The sequence below is a fragment of the Giraffa tippelskirchi genome, chromosome 6 (genome assembly GCF_054371585.1).
Source record: "Giraffa tippelskirchi isolate mGirTip1 chromosome 6, T2T-mGirTip1v1.2.pri, whole genome shotgun sequence".
Taxonomy (NCBI): Eukaryota; Metazoa; Chordata; class Mammalia; order Artiodactyla; family Giraffidae; genus Giraffa; species Giraffa tippelskirchi.
In genome coordinates, this window is record NC_137280.1 from 130,143,919 (window position 1) to 130,152,820 (window position 8,902).

Consider the following 8,902-nt stretch of genomic DNA (forward strand, 5'->3'; position numbering starts at 1 on the left):
ATCCTTCAGATATAGCTTCATGACTGCCTTCATTAACTAGGTCCGGGCGGCTCTCATTGTCTTGTTAACTGTAAGGATGAATTCTACATGAAGGACAGCCATGTTGCTCACCACTCTATTTCAAGTGCTTAACACAGTGTCTGAAACAATATTAATAAGCATTCCATAATTTGTTGAATAAATGTGCTATCTATGAAAATTCAAGATTATAAGAATAACAGAAATTAAAAAGTGAGGTACTAGTGTTGCAAAAAGATTTAGAATAAGATTCCTTTGAAGAATGAGCAACATAAGCTAATTCCATATTTTAAAATTTCATTTGTCCCAGCTTCTCTCATCAAACATCTGTTGTACAGCGCTTCCCTGGTGGCTCAGTTGGTAAAGAATCTGCCTACAGTGTGGAAGATCTGGGTTCGGATCACTGGGTTGGGAAGATTCCCTGGAGAAGGGCATGGCAACCAACTCCAATATTCTTGCCTGGAGAAGCCCCAAGGACAGAGGAGCCTGGCAGGCTGCAGTTCATGGGGTTGCAAAGAGTTGGGCACGACTGAGCAATTGAGCACAGCACAGCATTTGTTGAATAAAGTGACCAATCCACATGCCACACAGCTCTTTCACCTAAAAAATAAATGAAAAAGAGAAAGAAGAAAAAAGAATGTTCTTCTTTATAGAAGAATGACAACTATTTATGGAAAAAAAATGATAGCTGAAACCCAGCCCCCTAAAACAGAGCTCCCTTGCTGAGTTCATGACTTACCACGCTATGAAGCCTTTTTTTTCTTGTTCAGCCCCTCTTCTCCTCAGGATTAAGGAGTATCAAAGAAAAGAGGGGACTGAAATTGAGCAGGATATTGCAGGGCCTCTCAGGTACAGAAATCCCTCCATGTTCCCTCTTTTTTATTTGCAGAAAATGGCTTTACTCTCCTAGGCCTTCCCACTAAGTAGACTAAGGGAATTACTAATCAGGGAAGTGAGGGAATGCAAAAACAAAGGAAAAGCAAACATTTCAGTGACAAAACAGAGGCCTAGCTCCTCAAAGGATATACCTAACAATCTGATGCATATCTTCGAGTTTTTCTGCAGAAACTAAGCCCCACCCCCAACCTGGTAGAAGATGGTGATTATCTGCTAACCATAAGCACAGAAATCTGAAACTAGCTGGAACGAGAAAGCTGATGATTAAGATTCCCAAAACATTAGCCTGTTATTTCACCATCAACCAATCAGAAGAAAGTGAAGGAGCTACAACCCTCACCCCAAACGTTGTCTTTAAAAACTCTTACTTAAAAGCCATCAGAGAGTTCCAGTCTTTTGAGCAAAAGCTGTCCGTTCATTATCCCTGCTTGTGTGTTAATTACTCAGTCACGTCCGACTCTTTGTGACCCCATGGACTGTAGCCCACCAGGCTCCTCTGTCCATGGGATTCTCTAGGCAAGAATACTGGAGTGGGTTGCCATTCCTTTCTCCAGGGGATATTCCTGACCCAGGGGTCGAACCTGGGTCTCCTGCACTGCAGGCACATTCTTTAGCATCTGTGCCATCAGGGAAGCCCATTAACCCTGCTTGAAAAGTGAAAGTGAAAGTGAAGTCGCTCAGTCTTGTCCGACTCTTCAGGACTCCATCGACTGTAGCCTACCACGCTTCTCCGTCCATGGGATTTTCCAGGCAAGAATACTGGAGTGGGTTGCCATTTCCTTCTCCAGGAGATCTTCCCGACCCAGGGATTGAACCCAGGTCTCCCACATTGTAGGCAGATGCTTTACTGTCTGAGCCACCAGGGAAGTCACCCCACAAATAAATGCTGTACTTCCCTTCACCACAACCCAGTGTCAGTAAATTGGCTTTGCTGCACAGCAGACAAGCAAACCCAAGTTTGGTTTGGTAATAATTTTAGCATTAGAAAATTAACATTTTTCACAGTCTCCAACATAATTTATTCAGGAAAGGATTGGGGTAATAAAACCATGAGACAAAAAATTGAGAATAGGACATTCCCAAGAAGCCAAATCATCACTCTTCAGAGTTGCATTTGTAAAAGAAATAACCAATCTTAACTCTGGAGAAATACTCAAAATGTATCTTTACAATGGAAAGTTCTAAAGTGTTTTTGTTTTTTTTAATGTATCTTTACAACAAAAATTCTGAAAGTGATTTAAAAAATACATACTTTTGTAATGGAAAGTTCTGCAAGTGATCAAAGTCAAAATGTATCTTTAAAATGAAGGGTTTAAGAAATTATAAAATTCAGCATCACTAAGAGTGGGACAACAGGAAGTAATGTTTAACCTAAACCTCATTATCTACAGACCATGCTGTCCAACAGAAATAAAATGCAAGTCACATATGCAATTTAAAGTTTCCCAGTAGCCCTTTTTTCCCAATGACATTAACTTTAATATATTTTATTTAATCCAATTTATTCAAAATATTATTTCAGCACATAATCAACATAAAAGAAAATTATTATTGAGGTATTCTATGTTCTCTTTGTCATTTGAAATCTGAAGTGTATTCTATGCTTTTACCTCCCGGCTCAATTCAGACTACTCACATTTCAAGTCCTCTACAGACACATGATTGGACAGCACAGTTCTAGACCTAACTCCAGTATAAGGAAAACAAGGGGTACAACAAACTACCACTTACTTCTCCCAAGTGAAAAGACATTAAGTACTCCTTTGTCACATTCCTCAAGCCCTTACTTAGAAGCAAGGATCATGTCCTATCCTGTTTGTTTTTCAAGTGTGCAAGGTTTTTCCTCCCTACCTTAAAACCAATTAAGTTCTAAGGAGAGCAGTGAGCAATTAGAAAACTTAATTGATGCTACAAATCTTGGGTGGCAACTAAGTATTCTCTAAGACAGATGTGAAGTAATGTCCAAAGAAACTAAGAGAAAACAGCATAACAAAGTATCAGCTAACATTGAGAACCAGGCACATAGATAACTAACAAACGGTCATTCGAACGACTAAGTGAATGAATTTTTCAAAAGAAAACCAGACACAACTACCACAAACTATAAAAGACATGAAGGAACATGTCATCTTATTCCCACCTCTAAAATTTGCAATGATTCTTGAGGTAATTAAATCAGCTTCGAATATCTGCCTAGAATCCAAGAATCATTATAAGGCCCAATTTACTGCTAACTTATCTATTTCCAATTTCTCTCTCATTCTGCCAAGATAAACATTCCATTCCTGGCATCATCTCCCAAACAAGCCATGCATTTGCTTTCACCTCCAAGCAGTCATCCACACATAGTTCTAAAAGCTACACACACAGCTCTGCTCTCTCCTAGCTGCTACTCCAATCCTAATCACCCTTCACGTCCCACCTCATCTATGAAGTCTTATCTGACTCGAATCCAAGAAACTTTTCCCTCTTCTGACCTAATAGCCCTGACATCGCTGGCCTTGGTCAAATGCATTCTTGTCTCTCATGCATGCATTCCTTGTCTAAAACGTGTGCTGCAACAGACTGGAGACATGGAGGCCAGGGCTCTAACTCAGCTCTGCCACTGGTGTATGGGATATGGGCAGGTCACTTGTTCTCCTGAGGCCTGTTCTTCATGTGGCCTATTTTCTATTCCTAGAACACATCGCATGCCCCTGCCTCAGAGCTTTCACACCTGCTGTACCCTCTGCCTAATATGTTTTGCCCAGATTATCTAACAAAACTATATATACAGTTACTTTTGAATGTACAAGCTCACTTCTATAAATTTATTAAGATACACTTACACAAATACAAAACGACATATCCACGAAGTTTGTCACTATATAATTCTATACAGATTCTATAAAACATCAGAAACTTATAAACAATCTAAATGCCCATCCATAAGAGACTAGTTGAATGAATTATGGTACACCTTTACAATACTACAACACAGAGGAAAGAAGAGGAGGGACAGAAGGGGACAAAGGAAGAAAAGGAGGAGGACAAAGAAAGAAACAGATTTCCATGAACTAAAATAGAAAAATATTTACATATATATTAATCAAAAAATAAAGTTGTTAAAAAAGCAAGGTATAAAACAATTATAACATCTACTTTTTAATGAGAAAAGAGGAAGTAAAGTACATAAAAATAAACATTTGCTTGCTTTTGGATAAAGAAACACAGGAAAGATAATCTAGAAACTAATGAAATTGTTAGCTACAGAATATGGGAAGGTGGTGCAAAAAAGTAAAAAATTCTTTGAATGGATGTAATTTTGACTTTTGAACAGTGTTAAGTATTTTAATTACTCAAAAAATAAATAAAAAGGGAAAAAACAAAGCATAAAATTGAATGAAAAGAGAAACAAATGACTGTATTAAAACCACAAATGAAAAGGAATTCATTCAGGTAACATTTCAACTTTGTCTATATGCTTTGTCTATACGTTTTAGTGTGAAACATTTTAAGAACATAAAGAACTGCAAAATTTTTCAAAAAAAATCTATATTGAAGTCTACTTAGTAAACTTGTTGTTCATAGTAGCTCTCAATTGGTAATTTTAAAATTATTAACAGACCAAATGAGTAAATATACTGAGGTTCTTGGGAACCAGAGTTCTCTGTGAGAAGAAAGATACAAATATTTTCGAGAGAAGGCAAGGAAGAATTGCGGCGTTAGATAAAATTATGATTTTAAAAATATGTATACATATATTTCTTAGCTCTGTCCACTGGAAAGGCCTAAAAAAAAATTTAGGAGCAATGAGCACACAAAACACCCAGATTGTGATTTCTTAATACCATTCTCCATTAAAATGAAGCAGGGCTCCTAGGAGAAAAAAACTGATTCCTGCTCTGCGACAGGACAATACAAGGTGAGCTGGAAACTTCTTGTTGTGCCAGTAAGCAAAGAAATGTTCCAAGACTGATGAGGAGATAGCAAAAGGACACAGGAACTAGCTTGAAGGGGCTCCCATTGGGTAATAACTCAAGAAAATTTGGGCAGTCAAAGCATAACGATAGTAATAGGTTATGGCACATATGAAAAAAGAATCCATCAGTCCATAGCGGTTTGTAAAGAATGAAGAAAGACAGAAATTGGGAACAAAGGGGAAATCTCTTCTTTACAGAAGAATGATATCTAATAAATGGAGAAAAAAATCATAAAATTAAGAACTCTCCTACCAGTGTAGTTACTGGCAGAAAAATGATCCATGAATGCTACCATTTCCTGAAAGTCTGCTGGCAAACAGGATATTCACATAAGTTTTAAAATATCACCCTATAGGCTATTTATTAATCATAAAAGGGAAAGATCACTTTTTCAGTTGAGAAATCTGAAGATGCTACTTTTTTAAATCAATAATCAAACTTAGCATCATCAGTAATAGGAATATGCCAACAATATATAAATCCAGCAATCATGAATACATTATGCAATGGGAAATATCACTCATGTGGTACTCTTGCCAAGACTTAAATCTGAATTCAACCAGGAGAAAACAGGCAAATCTAGATTGTGAGGCAAACTTAATAACAACTGGCATAGAGTCCCATCAAAAATTTTACTGTGATGAAAGACTAAAAAAGAAAAGCTGAGAAACTATTGTAGAGTGAAGGAGATTAAGAGGCATGAACACAAAATGTAATGCTTAATCTCTAAATAGATCCTGAAAAAAATTTATTGATGAGATATTTTGGAAATTTTATTACTTCATGTATTAGGAACACTTATTACCTAATATTGCTAAACTATACTGTGCATACAAAATATATGTCCAGTGTTACATTTCTTGGGCAAGGTAAGTATATATTGTGTTTTATACAGGAGAATGTCCTAGTTCTTAGGGGTTCCATGCTAAAGTATTGAAAAATGAATTGTCACGGTTTCTGCAACTTATTGTCAAATGGCTCAAATTTTTTAAAAAGTATATTCTAAGTGCAAGGTGGTATCATGGATAGGATCCTATAATAGCAAAAAGGCATTAGTGGAAAAACTGGTAAAGTCCTAATGAAGCCTTTAGTTAACAGCGGTGTACCAATACTACTTATTTTTGACAACTGAATCAAGGTTAGATAAAATGTTAACACTAGGGGAAACTAATGAAGGGTGTACTGGAACTTTTCATACATTAGATGCAACTTTTCTATAAAGCTAAAACTATTCCAAAATAATTTTTTTAAAATGTATGTTTAAAGAGAGAGCACAAATGAAACAAAATGTTAATCACTGATAAATCTCAGTGATAGGTATATGGGTGTTTACTAGCTGATTACTTTAACTTTTAGATAGGTTTAAAATTTGGCAAAATAAAATGTAAAAAGAAAATAAAGCTATGGAAGGTTAAAAGTAAACGGATAGAAAATGATATTCTATATGAACACTAACCAAAAGAAGACTGATGTTATTCAGTCTTCATAATATTATATAGAAAAGCATCATAATATTATATAGAAAACAAAAACTGTTTTATGTAGATCAAAATATTATATATAGCATCAAACACAGCATAAAATATTATATTATATATAAAACAAAAGTTGTTTGAACTAGAGGAGAAATGCATTAATCCAGGGTCATGAGATTTAGTATGTCTCCAAAATGGAAAGTACACTAAGAAAATAGAAGAGTAGGATACAGATTTGGACAATTCAATCTGCAACTATGACCTAATGCACATATGTAGAACTCCACAACTGCAGAATAAACATTCTTTAAAATCTCATATGGAACATGTATAAAGACTGTTCATACACTGGGCCATAAGTTTGTCTTATGGGTGGAGGCTTCTGAGGTGCCGGCATTGTGCTATTCCTTGATTGAGAGGTGATTACATAGGTTTCTGCTTTGTTGATGACTTCTGTTTCATTGTTCATTTAGGAAGGTAACCACTTCCTATGATATTAATACAATAAGCCCAATGCAACTTGTTTTTCCCTCAGTATTTCAATTAATTGTTTTTTCAGTTGCACATCAAATAAAATAATATGCTTACATTTAGAGGCTTCCTTATACAAAACTCACATATCTTTAAACACAAAAAACATATTCAGTCTAGCAAGACATCTATTCAAAGAGAGAGACTGGAATTGAGACCGAGGGAACAGAGAATCCATGAATCCCAACTCACCTGTAATCCAAGGAAGCATAGGTTCATAGGCTCCTTTATTAAAATAGGCACAATCACTCACAATACTAAAATTATTTTCCTTTCTTTTTCTTTTTTTGGTCAAGCACATTTCATTTAATTTGCCAAGTTAAACCTAAGTAGCCTTTGTTTACTCTTGCCTGGAAAATCCCATGGACGGAGGAGCTTGGTAGGCTACAGTCCATGGGGTCGCTAAGAGTCGGACACGACTGAGCAACTTCACTTTCACTTTTCCCTTTCATGCACTGGAGAAGGAAATGGCAACCCACTCCAGTATGCCTGCCTGGAGAATCCCAGGGACGGCGGAGCCTGGTGGGCTGCTGTCTATGGGGTCGCACAGAGTCGGACACGACTGAAGCGACTCAGCAGCAGCAGCAGCAGCCTTTGTTTAGGCCTCAGGAAGGATTACTTTGATTTAGGGAGTAACTATAGCTATGCAGATCATCGAGGAAGCAACAAAAGAACCTAATTAAAGGCAAACAAATCAGTTGCCCCAAAAGAACCAAACAAATATGACATGATTATTAGCCATAGTAATCCTATTACTCCTAAGTCAATTACTACTACTACTACTATACCCTGATATAGTAGTATAGTAGTATTCAGTACCAATCATTGAAGGTCAGCAGCAGCAGCAGCATTTCAGAAGGTTTACCACTTTCCAGGCACTGTGCTATTAATATATATGTAAGATTTTCCTAGATTGTTTCCTTTGAGTATCTCACAATAAGCCTAGAAAGTAGGTACATTATTAGTTTCATTTTATAGATGAAGAAATGGGTTGAGCAACTGGCCAAAAGCACACAAGTAGCAAGTGGAAGAAATGGAAATCTAACTTAGCTAGTCTGACCTCAGAACATGTAATCTTATCTACTCTGCTATACTGCCTGCTCATAGCAGATAAACAATGATATGTACTTGATGATCTATCTCTAAAGGATCGTTCAGCTCTAACATTCTATGATTTGTCTTAATGAATCTGTAATAAAGCATTCAACTAGGTCCTGTAATCTCAAATTGTATGAAGCAAACTAAGGAAGCTCAATAAAATCTCTTCACATGATCTGAAAGTTAGAATTCAGGTTTCCTAGGATTATCAGAATTGGTCTTTCTCCACATAAAATCCTTCAAGAAATGCAAATTTTTTCTTGTCTGTCAGTCAATATCTAATATTTTTTCCTCATATGAAAAGAGATGACACAGACAATATCTAAAGACATTCCAGAAAGAATAAAAAAATAAATATGCAGTAGTGTTGGCTTGATCTTTAAACACAACTGGACTAAAGGCAAATCTGATAACTGCAGATTTCTGAGGGCGGAAAAAAAATTCTCTCCTTTAAAACACCTAAATTTAGTATAAATCAAATAACTATTTATAAATTATCAATATTAGCCTTGAAAAAATATTATTGGTGGCTAACTGAATATATCAAAGCTAAAAAAAATTATTTTAAGACCTATTTGTTCTTTATACAAAATACTGAGTGATCACAATCAAATCAAAATATTCTCATTTGTTCTTTTAAAATCATCATGCGAGTTCTTTTAAAAAAGCAAAACTGGCTGTCTAATTTACTCTTCTTTTTAAAGAAGAAAAACAGCTAACTCCATAATGGATGTAATAAAAAAGTTGCTACCTACTCCTTAGCCCTCATATATAACATGAAGTACACCTCATATAAGAAGCTTACTGACACTTTTGCATTAACCTGAAATACTCACAGCTTCTGGGAAACAGCAAACATCTGTTAAAAAACAAAAACAAAAAACAAAGTATGGTACAAACAATTTCTATTTGAGGCCTCAA